Genomic DNA, 23,415 nt, shown 5'->3' with positions numbered 1-23,415 from the left:
CACCAAAAATAGCCTTTTTACCCTTTTTGGTCACCCTTCATCGACCTCTGTTAATTTCAATCGCTAACCCATTACTTGAAAACTTTGCTGCGACATTCTCGATAACACAGAAACCCATTCAAAAAAACATTACCAGAATATTCGTTCGATTTAAAATCTCAGACTATTCGACATCCGCCATTCAAACCGATGTATCCGAAATAATTTCAACACGCGCTGCAAGTCCCCTCATCGAGTAACGATTTTTCAAAGATAGCTCAGCGTCTCCATTCGAGCATTATTTCACGCTCAATTTCTCGCATAAATTCGACAAATGCAAGAATGAAAACGAGAAAATCAAACGTTAGGTTTAGGAACAGACTGAGAAATATCTCCGCTTTGGTAATCTTATACTTATACGTAACTTCAACTTTGCACGATTCGCAATTCGATATAGAAAATATTCTAAAATAATAATGTACAATCTGAAATAAGCGAATCGAACCTTAGCCATAGATAAGTTTTAAATAACTATTTAATACCTATACGCGAATTTTCAAAAACTATGTTTTGAGTCGTGTGTGTTGCGATTTCGAAACCTTTTTCTTTTCGTTTTATTTAGTTCAACACACAACAATGAGAATTTCGAAGGTTAAAATTTCGTTCTGTTGAAATCATACAGTATACGAATATAAGTTATAAGAAAGAAAAAAAAACGTCGCGTAAAAATGAAATATTACGTATTCGAGGAAATTTTATTTTGACACAAAAATTACACGCTATCTCGTATTTTACCACCACGAAACCTGATTTATACGAAAAAGAAACGTTTGTGTGTGCTATCAGGCTAGGCTTTTGCGTGTATACGAGCTATATATTTTCTTTTCCCATATAATAAATCGAAAGTTTTTGTTCGTTGATTCGATATACATTTCAACAAGTCGTTCCATTTTGGATATTTTTTTCCCCTCGCGAAGCCATAGTTCTGGTTTCATTTCCTTCTCGTATAGAAAACAGATACAAACATTCACGAGAATGGTGTATTTTTTGTTTAGAAAATTGTTGGTGATAGGTTCGGCCATTTTGTGGCAAGCTGGCTGAAAAATTGTCTATTTGAGCTTAATTTGAGCATAGAACAAAATTCAGTTATGTTGCCAATAATTTATTCTCAACCTAACCAGCTTATAATCTAATCTAATTTACCTAAAAGTTATTGCCCTAAACATAAATAAAACGAAAAAATTGAAGAAAAAAATGGTACGAAAAGAAAAACCAAAAAAAAAGCTACCAAATTTTCAATTTTTTTCTCAAATAATCCAAAAAACTAAAGGTACATCAGTTGAGGAAAAAAAACGAAACCACAACATACAACATGACATAAACCTAAATTATGACGTCATCTTGCTTCCTGATTGATCCGCGAAAGTTTAACGAGCATTGAAACTCGTAAAAATGGAAAGTACGATTTAACGCTATAAAATGACAACCGCCGACGAAACCTAGGTCAAAGGCCAAGGTCAAGGATACGTCTTCGAAATTATAACGAGGTCATCAACCCTTGTATTTGTTTGTAATTCGAAGGGTAGTTTTTATTACCGAGCACGAATATGCTACAGTAGCCCATTTTTCTGTATGTACATCAAACATTTTTGTACACTGTGGTGTGTGCTTTGCTGCGACTGTCGAGGCTGCTGCTGCTTTGCCGCGTCGCGTTCCGCTACAAAATACGGATTATGTTTTATGGGCGCGATTTTATTACCATTATAGTGCTCGTTAAGCAGACGCATATTTAGGTATTTTGACGCGTTGCAAAAACCAGCTTCGAGCAGACGTTTTGTGATGTTGATGTACAATATGGTCTTTGATTGCTCGTATTGAAGTGTGAAAAGGAGAAAAATGTGATGAGTTGATTCATTCAATACATTTTTATGATGAATTGATGAAGCAGCAACTGATTAAATGTGATTGGACGATGTCTTAATTATGAGTCTAATGATTCAATGCTGCCATACCTAGGTACCCCAAAAATTGAATTTTCTTTTGAAATGTTAGTAAATAAACTAGTCATTATGAATGTTGACTTTTCGACATTTTCAAAATTTGTTCGCTGTTTTTGGAATTTAATTATTGCTATAAGTACAAAAATATATAAAAAGCCCACCATCACATGTGTGAGGCTGAAAAAAAAATTAATTCTTGTAGGGTGGAAAGCACTCGAAAAGTTTCACTTGAGATGCATTATTATTATAAGTGACCTGTTTCAGAATCAAAGCCTTTAGAGAAACAAAAACTTTCTTGTTTCTCCATTTTTCTCTCTTATTGAACTGTTGATGTTTTTAAGAAATTTTGTTGAGAAAAAGTATTGGGGTTTTCTCAGAACAAACTTGTAGAGAATGAAACTTCGCTTTAAAAAATGATTCATATTTTAGGCCCCGCGTATTCCAAGAACTTTGTATTTGTGTGTAGATATTTGAACACCCGTTAAAAAGTTCAACTCTGATCAAATGATATTTTTTCTTTATTTTTTTTCAATTAAAAAAATCACTCAAGTACCTACTATAAAAGCTCAAGACAAAATTTCATCATTTTTTGAACATTTTATAGCATTTATTTTCCTAAAACACATAAAATTAAAATTTTGCGTCAGTTTTTGATTAATAGAAATTTTTTGAAATTTTCTTAAAAGTTCAAAAAAAAACTGTTTTTACGGTGATTTTTTAATTTTTCGTAATTAGAAAAAAATTGTCAACTTGGACCCACCTCACACTCACTCACTTCGAAACCTTTCAGTTATAGGATATTCTGGAGCCTCCAGCAAATTTTCGATTCTCTCCCGAAAAATTTTGAATTTTTTTTGTTTTTTTTTGGGGGGGGGCTCCAAATTGTTTTAAAAACGGTCATTTTCAAGTAAGGGGGCGATTCATGTAGATGCATTACTCGATGGGCATCTCATTAAAAAAGTGGCTAGTCGTAAACTGTTCATCAAAATTTGATTTTTAAGATTCAACAAATTAGTGAAAACTTTACTTTTGAACTGATATTCTTGTTAGAACTTGGAGGCAATCAGAGTTACTTTGCTTAAATCCATTTTCGGTCCATTTAGAGCAATTTGTTTCTGCAGAAAATTGAGAACTCGCTATGGAGGCTCGTCCAGAGTAGCCCAAACTCGATTGTTTTCAAATGAGGATGATGGGATTGGAATGAAGTAATTTTTACACTAGTTTACCTGTTTCGTTTAAGAAATATTTTTTATGAAAATTTTTTAAAAATCATCTCCATTAAGTTAAGTAAGTAGTTAAGTAGATACAAGTACAGGGTGCCCAGAAATATCGTGAACCCCAAAGAAAGTTTTTCATTAAAAATAAGTATATAGGTTGGCAACGTGAAATAGATGCATATGATTGGTGGAATGTTATCTCTCCAGTCCAACAATAGGTACTAAAAATAGAAAAATGAACTTTGGGCTTTTTCAATCTAGCTTGGTTTCGTTTAAATCGGAAAATATCTCATCCAAAAGTTTCCTTGTAACTTCAAAATTTTCAAAAAATTAAAATTGATTCAATACGAAAAAACTTTACCATAGTTCATCCAAGAACAGTTCTTAGGCCTAGTTCAAGGTAAAGAATTGATTTCGGATTTTCTGAGACTCTTTTTTGATAACTAAAAGTACAGGAAAAAGTATTTTAGTTCTCAAAATTTTTCAAAAAAAAAATTCCCACGAAAGCTCAAAAAGTGCAAAAGAACTGTAAGCTAATTTGAAAGTGTGAAAATCTTTCATTTTAGCCATAATTCTGAATTTCTGACCTTTATCACGTTGAGACCATTGTCAACTTGAGTGAGAATTTTTTTTTTTGGAATGAACTTGATTTTTTCTTTAAAATGTCATGAAGTCTTGAAAAGAGAGAATGGAAAATATAAGGAGTTCTGAAATATGTGAGAAGATGGTCTAAAGGATTAAGCTCTGTCTGTAACTTATTCACTTTTTGACACTTGAACATAATTTTTTTTTTCAATTTGACCCCCTCTATCCTTACTTATTTCTCCAAACAGTGTCAAAATAGGGTCTCGAAACATATGAAAAAGAAACGACTCTTTTCGATGCACTAACTGGTCATTAAATTTTATTTTTAATTTATGACATCTGAGCTGCTTTGGAGAATTTAAAATCCTATGGTAGCCTCAATTTTTTAACTACATAATTCAGCTAGAAAAATTCTTTAAAAATTGCTGCCTATACGAGAACGATCATTAAATTAAATTTAATCAAGTTTATCAAATTTTTAGTCCTACATATGATAGCAAAACACCTACCATAATAATATTTTTTTTCAATTTGTATTGAAATGGGTAGGTCTAGGTACCAAAAATTTAAGAGCTCCAGTCACGGAGCTCTCGATGTAGTGTTAAAGACGTTCCAACTCACCCCCTTTGTCCATACACTGTGTAATTTCTTCATTTAAGTTCATACAACACATTGTCATGTAGTACCTATGTACTTACATACTCTACGTACAAGTAAGTAAATGTGTAAAAATACTTCGAACGACAAAATAGGCACAGCAGACACAGCCAACGCCACCATAACATACACGAGCGTAACCGCTACGTTAATTCAAGCGTATAAATTTCCACGGGTACATCGTACGTGCTACATGCCTAAAAATTTGTTTCTTTATTGCCATCTACTGTGAAACAAGTTTACGAGCTATTTTCAAAACAATGTTGTCCACGTATGTACCTACACTTCTCGACACAATTCATTGACTATGGAGCATGATTACTCGACAAATTTCTACCCCCTACGCACGTTAGAAAAAATCTAATCCTAATAGGTAGGTAGTCTGCGACCAATTTCCATCCATTGAAAGGTCCATCGACCATCGACCATCGCTACAGGTCAGCAGGAGATTAGTGTTCTACCTAACGCATTTTTCTTATTCGCCTTCGTTTTTTTTCCAACAAATAAAATATGAAAATTATAACTTATAGAAAATTAATATAGATTCCGATTCGTATTATAATTATTTTAAATACTCGAATTATTATACATGGGTTTGGAGTCGTACTTGACGTACGAAATATACGAAACGAACGCAACATTTACATATATGTAAGCTTTTTTCCATTTATTTTTTCATCTCATCTATATCCAATTTTCAAAGGCGGATTTCTCGAAGCGCCTTGACAGGTGATAAAGTACAGAGAAACCTCGTTGGTCTTGGTATAGTGCAGGCCAAAGCCAAACACACCGAACACTCGTAATTTTTTTTCAATCTTCTCCATGGGTCTTACGTTTCTCGTTTCCCACTCTTATAGGAGTTCTTATATACAATGAAGATTCCATTCTTTAATTCTTTAGATTATGCTGTACATACATCGGGGCTCCATTATTTATCGTTATGTAAAAGGATTCCATAAACGAATAGTTACGCGTTATACTTAGCGGGGTTATTGTCAAAATTTCAATGAATGGCGATGTTTCTTGGAACGCTCAATGGTTCTCAAAAAATGCGCTGATTTTTGATAGTCATAGGTATTTAAGCTGGAACTAGGAGTAAACAGTGACGTAATCGAGGGTGGGCGAAGGGGTCATTGCCCTCCCCATACGATGAGCTAAAATAAAACATGCAAAAATGCATGTTTTTTCGTTTCTAGGGGCCCATTTTTACGAAAAATTTCCGCTTTTGCTTCCCTCGAGCTGTAATTTTACTTTCATCATCAATAATTAATCATCACAGATTTGGTTTTCAAAAAATTACTTCTCAATTTCGATTTTTCGTGCATAAAAATTTGATTTAGCTCCTTTCTTGAGAAAATCTTAGCTACGTCATTGAGAGGATATTTACCATTTTTGGCGGGGGGAAGGGGAAAAGTATCAAGTTTTCAAAATGCATAGGTGATTTGAAATATTTCTACTACGTTTTCAAGAATTTTGTGGGGAGGAGGAGAAGTTCTCAGAATATGTGTTGATGTGACTCGAAAATTTAACATTATTAAGGGTCAATCTTTAATAATGATTAATCTCGTCCTTTGTCAATCCTCTATCATCAAAATGACATCAAAGGTATTTGAATGGCTTGAAAACAAACTCCAAATTTGAAAGGATTGAAATGGAATGAACTTTTTCAAATTTTTTAATGCAAATAAATTTTTAGGAATATTTTGCTCTTCGAAATTTTTTTTGTCAATTACGATTCACCTCAATTTTTTCAACAGTACAATCCTAACATTTTGAAAAAAAAATTCTTCGTTTTGTTTAGAATTACTACATATGTACATTCTGGTTCAAAAAATTTACATTCAAAAAAACAGAAAACCCAAAAATTAAGACTCACAAGCAATTACAGAACTCTGAACTTTTGTTTTAGAAATCAATTTTTATTTTTGTGATGAAAAACTTGAAATTTTTCTCAAAGCCATTTTTATTTAGGAACAAATTTTTCTCAAAGAAAGGATATTTTGAATTTTTGAGGTTATTTTTTTCATTTCTGAAGAAACTTTGATTCAAAATTGACCTCTCAGGCAAAAAAAAAAGTTTTATAAAAGGTTGCCAACTGTTAAAAACAGTGGCCTTTTTTATCGTCAATTTATAACTATACGTACGTTGATGGCAAACAGTTTGAAGTTCTCCACCCCTATCTCATTATTACTTCATTCACTTTTTTCTCGTATCCACTCGATCCTTGTATCCAAAAGTAAATTATAAATAGATTTAGGTACACTAAATATCACCAAATACCAAAATCCCACACACCAGGAAAAAGAAAACCATCCCATCTGCAAAATTTAGGAACCTGTGAACTTATTCCACACTCGAAAAAAAACTCTACGCAGACATTTTTCTATACCTACCGATATAAATTACACCATTACGCCATTTTTGTCAAAGCACACCTCTCATAATTACACAAATCCCTATAGGCTCATTATAGGCGACAGCATGATTTCCAGTATGTATGGTTTGAAAAATCTAATAATTTTCTCAAGCATGCACGAATTAACACGAGTGTTTAAAAAATTCCGTGGTAGTAATTGCCAACTGCACACATGTTTGGCTTATACAAAATGTGTAGTAGCTATACAACATGTCTACTGTGAAAATTTATTAGATAACATGCCGACGGCAGCGTTTTAAATCAAAAAAACTCGCGGGATAGCAATTTTCTCGCGTCCAATTACATATATCACATAAAAACCAGCGACCAGCAGCAGAAGCAGAATTTCAACAATACAAAAACTCGCCTTAGCTTATTAGCGCAGGCAGCGTTTATTGCACGTAAGATATACAGTAATAGTAAGTATGTACTCGTAGTACTATACGTATGCTGCGTATTTATATGTTTTCATAGTAAACGAGAGAATTTCTAGCTATATAACGTCATGTAGAATAAACTATACCGTCAATTTTTTTTCCTTTATCTCATAAACTTTTCATTAGAAAAGCTCGACTTAATAAAGGGTACTTTTTGTTGGGTATTTTTTTCGTCGTCTTGTTTTTCTTCGGTACAAAATGTAACCTAAGAAACGTGTACTGTAAACGTAATAAAGAAAAATAAAATCTTGTAAGAAGGGGTGAGCTTTTCAAAATAAATGTTCGCATTGTTGTTCGAGACTTTTGAAAAAGACAACCGACAAGAAAGGCAGAAAAAAATTACCAAGTAAGAGAATATTACGAAATACATAGAGAAGGGTTCTCATAGTATAACTTGTATTAAAAAAAGAAAAAGAAGCAAATAGGGTTTCTTTTTCCATCACGATAACAATATGGCTAAATGTGCAGTTTTTTCTTTCATTTTTTTTTCTCTTGCTGGTACTTTGTTTAGATAAAGTCATTTCTGGTTGACATTTAATATAGGTATGTAGATGAGTTGATGAGTGTAGAGTTGTATCTTTTGTTAGTAATAAAGGTCGTTGGTTATGATAGAATGGTTTTAGTTGAGTAAGTACATAATGCCCTATGTTTTTTGCTTCTCGAGATCAATTTCTTATTATTATTTGATTAGATTTTGATCTTCTGATGAGCTCCAAAGAAAATCAAAATGTCAATCGTGGGAAACTCGTAAATAAGGGTCTTTTTTAATTAATCAATACGAGTATGTATCTTTAGCAAGTCCACGGCTGGACTGGACTTGAAAAAGTCCAGCAGTGGACTTGAAAAAGTCCAGCAGTGGACTTGGAAAAGTCCAGCAGTGGACTTGGAACCATGGAAAAGTCCAGCTGTGGAATTACAGAAAGTCCAGCTGTAGACATGAGAAAGTCCAGCAGTGGACTTGGAACTATGGAAAAGTCCAGCTGTGGAATTACAGAAAGTCCAGCAGTGGACTTGAAAAAGTCCAGCCGTGGACTTGAAAAAGTCCAGCCGTGGACTTGAAATTTGACAATTTTGATAAAAAGTGGGTTTTTTGATAATTTTGACAAAAATTATAACATGTTTCACAGTTTTGACGAAAATCTGGATTTTTTGACAATTTTGACAAAAATTGAGAGTTTTGACATTTTTGACAAAAAGTTAGAACTGTTTTGCAATGTTGACAAAAATGTGTTTTTTTGACAATTTTGACAAACATTTAAATTTTTTGACAATTTTGGCAAACATTTGAATTTTTTGACAATTTTGACAAAAATCTGGTTTTCTGATAATTTTGACCAAAAATTAGGACTTTTTTGCAATTTTTACAAAAATGTAACTTTTTTGACAATTTTGACAAAAAAGTGGATTTTGTGACAATTTTGACAAAAATTTGAATTTTTTGATAATTTTGACATGTTTCACAGTTTTGACGAAAATCTGGATTTTTTGACAATTTTGACACACGCTTTAAATTTTTGACAATTTTGACAAAGATGTGTTTTTTTGACAATTTTGACAAAAATTTGGATTTTTTTGACAATTTTGACCAAAATGTGGTTTTTTGATAATTTTGACAAACATTTGGATTTTTGATAATTTTAACAAAAACCTGGATTTTTTCACAATTTTGACGAAAATCTGGATCTTTTGACGATCTTGACAAACCTGTGATTTTTTTGATTATTTTGACAAAATTGAGAGTTTGACAATTTTGACAAAAAATTAGGACTTTTTTGCAATGTTGACAAAAATGTGGATTTTCTGACAATTTTGACAAACATTACGATTTTTTGGGCAATTTTAACAAACATTTGGATTTCTTGACAATTTTGACAAAAATTTGGATATCTTAACAATTTTGACAAAAATCTGTTTTTTTTGACAATTTTGACAAACTTTTGGATTTTTTTCACAATTTTGACAAAAATTGAGAGTTTTGACAATTTTGATAAAAATTGAGACTTTGGACAATTTTGACAATAATTGGAGCTTTTTGACAATTTTGTAGAAAAATTTGATTTTTTTTACAATTTCAGAATAACTTCTGACTTTTTGACAATCATTCTAACAGAAATGGGGCACTTTCACAATTTTTACAAAGAACATGACTTTTTCGACAATTTTGAAAAAAAAGACTGAATTTATTCGAAGCTATTCCTGGACACTTCAACTTTCAAACATTGCGATATGCGATAAAAGTACAGAAGTAACTATCGATGTATCGATATTCTTCCCAATCAAATATCTATGTACATTCTTCATCATCGTCATCAATGACGCTATAAATTTGCAATTGTGTTATTGAAACGGTGCTTGTTATACACATATCGTATATATATACTTAACTAGATGCGTGTGCATGTTATTCGCGCGCTTGACTGTCGTAAAATTTAAAAGTTCTCTTTTATAATATACTGAATTGGCAATTTACACGTTAGTTATGGCTTATGGCATGTAAACGACGCGAGCTACGACGGCGACGTAGCCGAAGCGCGATGAATCCGTTCATAAATCATGCCGCCTGCGGACGCGGACGAAAATTTCCACGAGCTCGGCATTTTTCCACCCAACGGCCTGAGTAATATGCATACGTGCCAGTCGTAATTATATATCCGGCTAGAATATTTATCGTTAATAGTAACGCATGCTTGGAATCGCGAACACGCTCTTATGTATATAGGTACCTACGAGTACAGTATACTCTTATTCTCCAGTCTTGCAAATTGCATGAGTGAATTATAAATACATATTTAGAGCCCACTGCTTTCTGATATACTCTTACAGTATTTCGCAAATGAAAGTATATAAAATACTGCTAACATCAAAGAGGGTAGAATAAAAATCCTCCATTTGGAATTGTGTCTCGACTGGTATGGTATATTAAGTCCTTCGAAAATATAAGGGTTACTCTTTCAACCATATTCCTAAAAGTTATGAACAAATAACTCGTTTGTAACACATGGCGTATTACGAAATTATACTATTTTGCGTCGCCGGTGCGCTCAGCTCATGCCTTCGAATGTCGAAAGTATACGCAGCGAAATAATTTTTAATAAAACGAAAATGAAATTTTCCCAAATGGTAACGGTAATGTCAGTCAGAAATGTATTTTACGATTCAACGTATACTATAGTAAGCGAGTAAGCCTATACGAATATATAGTAAGTAAGTAGATCGCTATACTATGCGAGTAAGTATGTAGTTAAATTTGTCGTCATTTTGCGACAAAATCTTATTATTATGGAACGCACCTCTCAGCCTAACCTTTCCGGCGGTAGGTACTGCGCAGCAAATTCCATTGCCCACGTAGTAGGTACAGGTAGATAAGATAAAGGAAAAACTGTCAATTTTGTGTTTTCTGTCTTTTGGTTTACTCTGAAGCAGCCTCTTAATATTCTCGAGCATTGAGTTCGATCTTCGAGAATTTGGAAAACAATTATTCAACAATTATTTTCTGCCAGTATGTTATGATTGAAAAAAAAAAATTGTTCAAAGTTACTTACGTATAATGAATTATTTTTGAGAAATTACCAACTGAAAATTTTTGGTGCATTACCAATAAACTGAATTATTGTGAATTTTTTAATACCTGAACCACTGGTAATTTTTTTGATAAATTACTGTTTTTTTTTGGGGGGGGGGTTAGGAGGTTATGGGAAGGACTCGCTGGTAACTTTATGGTTCGTTACTAGTAATTCTCTTGTGAATAAATGGTAATTTTTTGGTAAATTACTGGTAATTTCTTGGTAAACAACTGGTAATTTTTTGGTAAATTACTGGAAATTTTTTGATAAACCACTGGTAACTTTTTGGTAAATGACTGGTAATTTTTTGATAAATCACTTGCAGTTTTTTGGTAAATTATTAGTAACTTTTTAGTAAATGACTGGTAATTTTTTGATAAATCTCTGGAAATTTTCTTGATAAACCACTGGTAACTTTCAAGTAAATTACTAGTAATTTTTTTGGTAAATTACTGGTGATTTTTTTTGGTAAATTACTGGTAATGTTTTTGGTAAATTACTGGTTTGGAGAGGGAGGGGGAGGGGTTTAGGAGGTTATGGGGAGGACTCACTGGTAACTTTATGGTTCGTTACTAGTAATTTGCTCGTGAATAAATGGTAATTTTTTAGTAAATAAATTGGTACTTTTTTGGTAAATTACTGGTAATTTCTTAGTAAATAACTGGTAATTTTTGGTAAATTACTGGTAATTTTTGGTAAATTACTGGTAATTTTTGGTAAATTACTGGTAATTTTTGGTAAATTACTGGAAATTTTTTGATAAACTACTGGTAACTTTTTAGTAAATGACTGGTAATTTTTTGGTAAATCACTGGAAATTTTTTTGATAATCCACTGGTAACTTTCAAGTAAATTACTAGTAACTTTTTAGGTAAATTACTGGTTATGTTTTTTTGGTAAATTACTGGTTATGTTTTTTTGGTAAATTACTGGTATTTTTTTTTGGTAAATTACTGGTAATTTTTTTGGTAAATTACTGGTAATTTTTTTGGTAAATTACTGGAAATTTCCTGGTAATTTTCTTGGTAAATTACTGGAAATTTTTTTTTTTGTAAATGACTGGTAATTTTTTGGCAAATCACTGGAAATTTTTTGATAAACCACTGGTAACTTTTTTAGTAAATACCTGGTAATTTTTTTTGGTAAATTACCGGGAATTTTTTGATAAAGGACTGGTAATTTTTTAGTAAATGAGTGGTGATTTTTTGGTAGATTACTAGTAATTTTTTGGTAAATTACTGCTAATTTTTCTAGTAAATAACTGGTAATTTTTTTGAAAAATCTACGTTTTTTTTCAAGTACCGAGATATCTGTTGACAGTGATAACTTTTGGTATTAATTTCTATTGAATCACTACTTCACGGTTTTTCCTGCCAATGCCAAAAGTGGTCAATTTTTTATCACATTTTTTTTCTCTCACTGCCTCATTATAAAATAACCAAGTACCTATCCCTATAATTACACTATAAAACCGAATTGGGATAAATTCGTCGATTCATTCCATTATTTTCTTCACAAAATTTGAATTAGGTCATTTCTGAATGCATTTTAGTTTTAGAGAAGCTGAAAATTTTTGATCTTTTTCCCCAAAAGTTGTGTGTGTTTGGAAAAAGATTTTTCAATTTCCTCACAATACGATCTATGTATCTACTCTCACATCAAAGCTCAAAAAAGTTAACCAAAAACGTCCTATCTGCATCATGCAGTGAAATGTCCATCACTCAAAATACACTCAGTAGCAAAAAGGTATCTACACTACACAAAACGTTAATTTAAACCTTGAAACTTGCAAATGAAACCATCTCTAAATCCAAAAGCCCTTTTAGCCTTATCGCAATATCCATTAAGCGACGAATTTGTAATTCGCCTCGACCACTTCCGTCCTCTCGTTTCCATCAGTACACGAAATGGTAAACCACAACCCCCGAGGGAAACCGAGCTCCGAGCAACTACGAATTATTTGCCGACGAGACTCGCGTACTCTTATATACCTAATCGAGGCGTAATTTTCGCCAGCTTCAGCCGTAATCGACTATATTACTATGCAAAGTGCCGTACGCCAAAAACGAATCTTCGCAAATTAGCATTATCTCAATATCCTAACTTGGGTCGTTTGGTTCTCTTCACCCTCTCGTGTTCTTGGTCTTGTTGTTTGAGCGATGAAGAACGGTGAGCGGAGTTGTGAGGAGAGTTTTCCGCAGGCCTAATTTACATACATATTTTCTTCTTGTCGTTGCCGAGAGAAGCGTGACAGAAAAGCCAAAGTATTCGTTTAGAACGTACCAACCCCAAGTTTTAATTATAAAGCTCAATTAAAAAAGAGAAAAAGTCTCGAGTGGTTGGAAATTATGCGGAGTTGACAATTTTTGAAATTTTGAACGAGAGTTGAGGTGAGTAAGGGTGGGTATATTTTTCACTAGTAAAAATTACCAAGATTTGTATCCAAAAAATAAATTGTTCAGCAACTAAACTCGCATCAAGGGGTATTGGTATCTCATTCTTCATCTTTTCCATATCTCATACAATATCTGCCAAAAAAATCACGTTGCTTTCACCCTTTTCAAAAGTCATCTCGTCACGAGTAAACGGATTTTGAAAAAATTTCCATCCAAGATGAAAATTCCATTACGTGAATATCAATATAATGCACCATATTTACATAAAAATTCACCGGTGTATAAATATTACCGTTGGCAAATCCGCGAATTCCACAATAATTTCACAGCGACTGCGAATAAATGTAGTGTATAACACGAATTTTCCATTTCCTTTATTCGACTCGGGGACCGATAAACTTTGTATACAAGATGTAGGTATTTTTTCCACCCTATCTGCGATGTATATATTGAGACAAACCCGATGTAATACTCGACAAAGAAAATAATAAACGAAAAAGTCGTTTTTCCACGTGAAAAGAAAAATTAAAGGAAAACTGAAAGTCGAAATTTTTAACAGGAAAAAAACGATGAAGTGGAAGATCTTGTTAAAGTAAATGGGATTGAAGCTTTTCAAAATATACGACGAAGCAAAGCGGGTTTCACGATATGGATTCCGTAATGGGTGAAGGGTACTTCTTTCAAATTCGACAAGCAGTTACATTATATAGATGTGGTGGTATACGGTGTTTCGTAAATATCGTTTCCCAATCGAATTTCCTTCTTTTTATAAGAAACCAACTATCCAGATACCTTTTTTCTTTTCTCTTTCAAATTCAACTGAACCTTTCTATCTCTCACTCACGTGAATTCGAGGAACCAAATGCTCGCGAACAAAAAAAAAGGTATAGCCTTACACAGATCAGATCATTAAAATATTCTTATGCTAGGCTCTTTTATATCGAAATGCATAGTATAATGGTCTATTATGTGGAGTATTTAAATGCATTTTATAATGTATACGAAGTATTCAGCATACGACCTTGATTCCTGCCTAGAAACACTTTCTCTTTTCAGATCATTCAACCCTTTCGCTTTTGGTTACCGATGATATACCCTTATATAGACGCCATTTTTTGCTTCTATTATTCATCAAAAGTGAAATCGACTCGAGTAAAAGAAGAATATCCCGGTGTTACTTTTGCGGCCACCCTCTACACTGAGTTTGTTAATATAAAACAATGTCAGCTGTCTTTTTACCACACAGAGATATGAATAAGGAAAATTTATATAAAACGAGATAACGTCACAAAGAAATATTCTCTATGCGGTCGCGACGCTTTCAGAGAAAAAAAAAACTCTCCCCAGCGATTTCTTGCCAGCAGAGAAAGAGAGAAGGTTTTTAAGCACTACCAACGCGAACATTTTTTTTTTGTTCGCTGCGAATAACACTATTTATTCCTCTCTCATACGCATCTAATGAATGTATAATGGAAAGTGAAGCGTATTCGACGTCGATGCCTTCATTCTCAAAAGCTATTTTCCCATTACTATGAGCTAAAATGATGAAAGCTTTTCGAGTAAGTAGATATATCTTGTATCTTTATAAATACGCCGTATACGATGAGGCGATTCGATGAAACATTATGAATTTTCGGCGCCATCGTACCTACCTACTGGAAAACAACTTACTTAATTGGGTATTACAACATAAGCGCAAAGTTTTCAAACAAAATGTACGTAGTCTGTACTCTCGGATGAGGCAAAGGCAGAGTTCATTGATCATATTTTTTTTTGCAGCGAAAAAAAATTAAAATGTGTTTGTAATAGGTAGGTAGGTATTATGATATGATCATAATAACTCATTATTACTTATTGGCAATACGTATAATCGATTATAGGGGCATTATATATCCATATCAATTAATTAATTTCGAATTAATCAATCGATTTAAAAATAAATGAATAAATAAATAATGACGATATCGTTTTACCTACCTATTTGTTTAACCTTGCTGCAAAATAAACTTGCAGACAAACAAAATAGAATATTAATGCATACGAGTGTCAAGTACGTGTATATTATTTGAGAATAACACGAGGTGATTTATAAAAAAAATAATGAAAAAAATTTCCTGAATAAATTGTATGGTAATAAAAAATCTATTTAAATTCTGGCAAACTGTTAATTTAATTCGATTAAAAATTTTGTTTGATTTCAAATGTTAATTCGATCGTTCAAATCGATTAAATGATTGCCTACTTATATGTTCTCCATTTGTCTGCTGATTTTTATTAGTACGTATATCTAAGCACGTTTAGGTATAATTATTGAATGAATTATTTTCTAATTTAAATTTGTCATTAAATTTCAGATGTAGCAAATTACTTACCTACTTTGTCTATGATTGGAGGGAGAAAAGGGAGAGGAGAAAAGAAAACACTACCTAACATCAGGTGATGAAATTTCAAAAAATGAATTTGATAAACAAATCAAGAGAATCTGCAATGGTTTAATTTCTGATACCCTATATTCGAAAACGAAAAACAGAGGAATGGACAAATGATACCATATATATAGGTACAGAGGAACATCAAGAGTGTTCAAAATACAACACCTGATAAAAATATCAAATGTTTAATTTAATTTTTAATTTTGGGAAAATTTTCTGAAATTAAAATTCGGCCCATTTCTTATGGAAAAACAAAACAAAACAAAATTTGATGGAATTGCGTGAAATTTGATCCGTAGATGTGGCTTTTTGAACCCCTTGAATTGATTGTATGTATGTTTTTTGAGATTCACAACTTTGAAAAAAGAAAGATTCGTTTTTCTGAAAAATGAATCGTCAAGTATGCTGAAATAAGCTTGTAAGATAGGACCTCTTGAATCGATTAATGACAGTTTTTTGAGTGATTTTGGACCCTCCAGCAAATTTTTTGAATTTTTCAGTTCTCATAAAATGCTGAAAAATAAATATGAATTTAATCCATCAAAAACAGATTTTGGAAAATAATGCCTAAATCTTGTTACGAGACGACATTTCTATTTGCATCTTTCATTATTGAATTTCATTAGCTTCTATTGTGGGATTTTTTGAAATCAGAAAAATTCAAATACTCGCTGGAAACTTTAAAACGACTCGAAATGATTCTGACTCTCCGAAGATCGAAAAAAGGAAATCCACACATCAAATGTGAATTTTTAGATCATTTTGGCCCAAAAATTTATCTTTTGTCAGGCACCAAAGTTGGTTAACTTACCTACTGATTAGATAATCTTGATCAAAAATTGTTTCAATCATTTTTAATTATCACTTTTTTTTACAATAAGTAGGTATCAAAATGAAAAAATTTAGTCTAATTTTGGAAATTACACTTTTTTCTTTCCTCCTTTTTTTTGGGAAAATAAATCATGAAAATGGATAGGTAGGTATACAGGTATCTAAACGTTTACTTATTGGTTTATCTGTTCGTTTTGCAATGCAATACGCTTTGTGACCCCCCCCCCGCTCCCACGGCTCCAAAAAAAATAATATTGCATTTTTATCAATGGCCTTCCCTTTTTTCATATTTAAAAATATTTTTTTGAAAAATATTCAATTTTTGAACTTAAGTCAGTCATTATCGATTCATATTTTAACATAATTTTCATTATTGGTACCTACTTTTAAAAATTCTAAAAATACCTACTTATTGAAAAAAGACAAAAATAGTGAAGTAAGAAAAGTTGAAATAAATATTCAATTTTTTGACTTATTTTTGGATACTGAACATCCCCCTTCCATCCCAATAAAAATTCTATCTACAAGTCTGAGAAATCATTTTTTGCTGAATCATCTTTTTTCATTACCCACAGGTTAAACAAAATGTAGAAAAATCTGATTTATATGTAACTTGAAGAAAAAAGAATTTTCACTTCAAAAATCGATATTCAGCATGATACACCGATGCATATTTTAATTGGTAAATAAGGGTATAAAATATCAGAAACCAAAACATCCTATAAATAGTTTTCCGGGAAGATTTTCATACCAAATATAAAAATGCTTTAATTGCATTTACAATTTTTTTTTCATTTTATTCCTGTACTTCGGGAAAGTGCGATTAGAAACCAATTTTTTCGAACTGTGAACCTGGAAAGTTGATGTGTTCAACTTTTTTGAAAATGATCTGCCTCTTATCCCTCTTCATTTCAACCCATTGGCAAATCACAAAAAAGTTGAACTTTCAAAGAAAAACCATGTTCGAAAATAAAAGTTTTGAAAAAGCTCAAATCCTTTATGTCCAACAAAATAAATGAGTATAACTTGGAAATTGTTTTCAATAATAATTCAACAACATGAGTAAAAAACATTAACCAAAAGCACTTTTTGAAAATATTTTAAAAGAAATAGGTAATAAGGGGAAAAAAGCAGTTCACAAATGAAGCAAATATAAAAACTTGGTGAAAGAAATGCCTTTGACCAAAAAAATGAAAAAAACAAAAATCTATACTACTAAGAGAGGATTTTTTATCAAGTCATAAAATCTTGTTGGAAATCGGGCCGAAATATGACAAAAATTTGGCAAAATTGCGAGCTTTGTCGTGAGGGTTTTTTGCTTTGAAGCCAGAGATGTAGCATAGCATTTTGTATCATTTTGGAAAAAAATAAGTATTCTCCCTTTTAATCAGATGTTGGAATATGAAGAAGATGAACATAGAGAGTTACAATTTTAAATGAAATTCCCTGTTATACTCGTATTTCATTAAGCAGCTATTTTTTTTGACTTGAAAAAAATTATTGAATTAGAACCCAAAGTTTTCGAAGAGAAAACTAATTAATTTTGCTAACTCACCAACCTGTCACCCTTTCTCTGAAACCGGTTGACATCTAACAATAAGCGAAAACCACATAAACTATCAATGATTTTATTTTCAAGAAAAAAGACACCTAAAAACAATAAAAAAAATTGATTCACCAATCAAAACCATTCTCCTATTTGAGACATCACTATTAATTAACCTAATACAAGGAAATAGGTATTTTTTATTTCACAAGTGTTCCAGTTCAAGGGACACTTCTACAGACCAGTTTTTATTATTCTACGCGTACCAATGATTTTCTAATATTTTTTCACAGGTTTGCAGCAGAAAAATCAGCATTAAAAAACCCAAGAAAGGAGAGAAGTTCGTAACCGGTCTTTGAGAAATGCTCGAGATACCTAATGATTGATAAGAAAAATCAAGATAGTCATTTTTAATGAAAGAAAGAAAACCCTAATGTAACCTTGGAGACTGGAATTATCAAAAGTATTAGAACCTATGTGACTGCTGCGGCTGCCAGGACAAACCATCGACATTTTGCGGAGACAACTCAGCTTCTTCATCTCTTTAAAAACATAAACACCTACCTACCAGAAGCCAGAAGCGAAATAAAATGAATACCTCACTACAGTAATTTTTCGTAGATAGGTATGGCGTTTAGATATATTATTCAAGTTCTAAAAAACTTCTTGGATCGTATATCTAAGCACATACTTAATTACTTACACTATGGCTACTTCTAAAACAACGACGACGACATTAATTACAAGCGAATGAAAAATGACCCCATTAAAATTTATACAATATCAATAGAGTACCTATCTAAGTAATTTGAGAAACACAGTTATAAATAATTTTTTTCCATTTCATACAGTATAGAGGAAATAATGAAATTTTTTAATGCTTGTTCTATACCTTACGAGCGTTTAAATAAGCTAATAAAGCATACATAATTACATCGAGCGATGAAATATGTATTGTAATTAAATTACCTATTCAATTGAGAAGTCGTTATCGAGCAAAAAAAAGAAATAGGCAAGTACTGATGGAGGAATTAGCTGGAACGATTTGACGTATAGGCTAAAAAAAAATATAGGTATACCTTAAGGTGTTCATAAAACAACATTCGCAACAAAATATATAAGCTATAAGTTCATAAATTACGAGTATTGTTTCAAGATATTGACGATGAAGAGTGTGCCACATTATTTATGACTGTATTTTAGCAATACAAAAGGATGTAGAATTGCAGTTATCAGCACGTTCCATATACTCGTATAGGTACTCGTAAGACTAACAATTGGAAACTTTTTAGCTACTTTATAGAAAATATGGATAATAAAGCTTCCGGGGTAAACCTCTAATTACCCAGAAAGCTTTAACCATTGGGTACCAATTGTTGCTAAAATTCGATTCAAATAGGTAGTACATAGGAAGCTTTATCTTATAGTACGAGAACTTGGTGGTAGATTAAAGTTGGATACATGGTAACACAGCAAAAAGAAGCACTTGAGCTGAACAAGAGTATACGGTTAAAATTTATGGCTAAATTTTGTACAAAGCTGAGCTCGGGCAGCGTGTAATAAAGATAAGGAAGAGAGAGAGAGAGAGAGACGATGGTGCTGGAGAATTTCTATAGCGATTATTTTCGAAGCACCTTACGCGGCGACGAATTCTTTTTGTTAACGTGATACGAAAAGTTTTCGACGAAAGTTTAGCTATTCTATAGGATACTCGCATATCTACTTTGTCGGCTGCGAAAATTTTCGCAACACAGCCTAACGATTGTGTAACTTTTCAGCATTCGACGACTACTGCGAATTACATTTAGGGCCCGAGTCTTTTGCTGTGAAATAGGTTTTAGGTATAACATTTTGTACGTTTTACAAGATTGACTGTCGTAATGGACAACCATTTAGTTTTATGGCGTTTTATTTCGGACGTGTTTACCTTCCCGCGCCGTCCCGAACTTTAATCCGTATAAAAGATTGAATTATTCTGAGCTTTTCATCTACACGACGACGATGACTGCCAGTTGCCACTGCCACCACCAATACAACAGCTCTTCGAATGAAAGTCAAATTTCAACAATCCACTTTGTACATAGTGTTTCGCTTTTGGCTTTTTCGCATTTTCAAGTCGCCATTGCAATCTTATGAATAGGTATTTACATTTTCACCCTCGAGTCGTCACGAGTGTAGGTACTTTACACAATGATAGAGTCAACTGTGCGATCAATTCACCGAATATAATAAAATTATACTATCTTTAATTACGTTTAGCATAAATAAAAATTTAAAAGAATTAAAAATTACAGAGTTTGTTCGCGAACCATAAATATTTTTCACTGTTTTTTTGCTCTGATTCGTACTGTGCGAAAAAAAAAGCTCCGCCGTAAAGCAACATAGACTTCCTTCTTTTCATTTTTTCTGACTAACGAGTCGGCCAACTGTGACGAGTGCAAGGACAATACCCGCTGTGCCTTGGCTTTATTTGCACGTGAATACAAATAATCTACCTATAGTTGGAGTAATTAGATATTTTTTTCAAAATGTATGCATATGCTTACTTTATCGTCGCAGGTACGACAAACGAAAAAAAAAAAACCGAGTCGCAAATCAAATCAACCGACAAATGGCCGCACCTTTGATGGGAATTTGGGAACTTTATGGTGTAGTTAATGTATATTTGATGGTTGGTAGGTACGTAACTATAACCATTGCAACAAAATATGGCACCTTATGTAGACTAGGTATAGTATGTAAACAATATGATAAGGTAATAATGGCTACTGTTTTACTGTATTTTATTATATGTAAGTAGGTAATAGGTATGCGAAGAATAAAGCAAATGAAAGAAAAAAAAATGGAAAGTGCAACGAGAAGATATGGTGTGTAATTTATGAGAATAATTTTTTCTTCTATTCTTTAGTTAGATATAGTGTAGCGTAGGCAGGTATTACTAAGAATGTATAATATAATGCATACTTGCGTTTGTGATAAAGTTCAAAAACCTATACCTACTTATACTTAACATATTTCCATCTCTTCGTGGCCTTAACTTATAGCTTTATTTATATTTTATACACATATACTTATAACCAGGTCCAACATCCATAATATTTTAATCTGCAAATGAATGTTTATGTCTATACTTATTACTTACCTATACTTATGGGGTAATTGTACCAAAATGAGTATTTTCATCAAACATGAGTTTGAAATTCGATCCGTTAAATTGAAAATATTGAGCTAAAATGTTTTGCTTGTATGTATTTGTATACAGAAAAAAGAGTGGGACGTTATTGGAAATCATTCAATCAATTATTTTCTCAATACTAGACGAAATCGAGTAAGAATTAATAACCCGGTAAACACACCGAACGCGAATCGCCGGCGGAAATCGCGGTCGCGAAAATCGCGTTCGATTCGCCGGCGAATAGAAGGCAGAAATCGCAGTGAAAAAAATGAAAAATCTCGTTGCAAAAATCGTAGGCGTATCGCGGGCGAATAGACGGCGGAAATCGCAGTGAAAAAAATGAAAAAACTCGATGCGAAAATCGTAGGCGTATCGCCGGCGGATTCAGCAGTGATATTTTCAACGCGATACTCGCGTTCTATCCGCCGGCGAATCGAACGCGACAATCGCGCTGAAAAAATTTGAAAAAAACACTGCTGAATCCGCCGGCGATACGCCTACGAATTTCGCAACGATCTTTTTCATTTTTTTCAGCGCGATTTCCGCGGTCTATTCGTCGGCGAATAGAAGGCGAATTTAGTAGAGTTCTTTTACAATATTTTTCATGCGATTTTCGCATTTGTTTCGCGTTCAATCGAGTGAGCATTCAGATGTTCTTACGCAAGCATGCAATAACGAGCAGAATGTTGTGTTTTTTTTTATCTTTTCGTTCGTGTTTATTTCAAATTGGTTTTCTGGTGTTGAATTTTGATTAATTTTTTTGGAGTGATAACGAACAATTTTTTTTCGTGGTGTGTATATAGAATAAATTTTTCAGCGATGAGTCAGATTGGAATTTTTTTGTGATTATTTCTAATGAATTTTTTTTAGCAATTTTTGACACTTTTTTGTGATTTTTAAAATAAATTTTTCACTGTATTGATTCAAATTTAATTTTTTTATTCAGCTTGGAATTTTTCATGGTGATTTTGAACTGTTTTTTAGTGATGAATTCTGATAAATTTTTGATGATTTCAAATGGATTTTGTATGGTGACTTAGAATAATTATTCTAAATCTCCATAATTCAATTTTTGTGTTTTTGGTTATTTTAATAAATTACAATTGATGTTGTTGCATTCTTGTGTGAAGTGATTTACCCAAGTATAGGTACTTCATCGTTTTTTCTTTTGTTATTTCCTAGTTTGTCTTCCTACATCAGAATCAGAAAGCATTCTTCACTTAATTTACTCGTTATTTATTTTGTTTTCTTGATTTTTAATTATGTAAACAAGTAAATTACTCGTAAAATTAATTGAAGAATACGTTCTGATTCTAATGTGGGAGAAGAAACTAGGAAAAAACCAAAGCAAAACATCATTGCGATTATCGCCTTCGAATCGCCTTCGAATCGCGTTCTGATATCGCTGCGATTTCCGCCGACGAATCGCCTTCGAATCGCGTTCTATTTCAACAGCGATATCACTGCGATTCCCGCCGGCGTATCGCCTTCGGATTCCGCTGCGGAAAAAGCGGACATTTTCGCCGGCGATTCGAACGCGATTCCCGCCGGCGATACGCCGGCTGCCAATACGATGATCGCCTTCTATTCGCTGGCGTATCGCGTACTATGTGTTTACCGGGAAGTTCCTGTATCGAATTTCGCAGTTGCTTTGATGGATATCTTTTCCAGACATCAAGATGTTATTTTTATTTTTAGGGAAAATAAGATGATATGATTATATTAAGGCTACATAGAGATCGAATGATCCCAAATATTGCGATATACTCTCACGAATGTCAATAATTTATTGAAATGTAATGATATATGTAGATAGGTACCTACCAACCAATCTTTGAACATGAGTAGATGCTTACTGAGCAAGAAACCAAGTGAGTGAACAATTACGTAATAACTTGACCAAATTTTAATCAATTTATTTTAATTGCAGGGGCATTGGGCAGTGATTTTCAAGAAAAGGCAGTGATACATATTGCTTTTTATTTTAGAGTATCTACTGAGATTATCTATGCACTGAGCCAAATAGATATACTTCTTACCTATAGTTCAGCTAAAGGCCTTTTTACAATTGTATAAAATTCGACACTTCTTATAGAAATCATATGAAGAAGAATAGAATGATAAAAAAAAAAAAAAAAAAATGAAACATACATAGGTAATATCAACTGATTGACAACTTTT

The 23,415-nt window shown here is 32.6% G+C and overlaps 2 long non-coding RNA genes across 2 annotated transcripts in view; one reads left to right on the top strand and one right to left on the bottom strand.

Annotated features, from left to right (window-relative positions):
- Nucleotides 1-22,000, top strand: part of LOC135844909 (uncharacterized) — a 46,503-nt gene extending 24,503 nt beyond the window's left edge. Inside the window, exon 2 of the long non-coding RNA XR_010558667.1 lies at nt 18,353-22,000. This is a non-coding gene — a long non-coding RNA (uncharacterized LOC135844909). The remainder of the gene's footprint in view (nt 1-18,352) is intronic.
- The window catches only part of LOC135844908 (uncharacterized), a 613,622-nt gene that overhangs the window by 403,420 nt on the left and 186,787 nt on the right, over nt 1-23,415 (bottom strand). The gene's annotated exons all lie outside the window — the stretch shown is intronic.

The sequence above is a fragment of the Planococcus citri genome, chromosome 4 (genome assembly GCF_950023065.1).
Source record: "Planococcus citri chromosome 4, ihPlaCitr1.1, whole genome shotgun sequence".
In the NCBI taxonomy this organism is placed as follows: domain Eukaryota; kingdom Metazoa; phylum Arthropoda; class Insecta; order Hemiptera; family Pseudococcidae; genus Planococcus; species Planococcus citri.
This window is presented reverse-complemented; position numbering and strand designations above follow the sequence as displayed.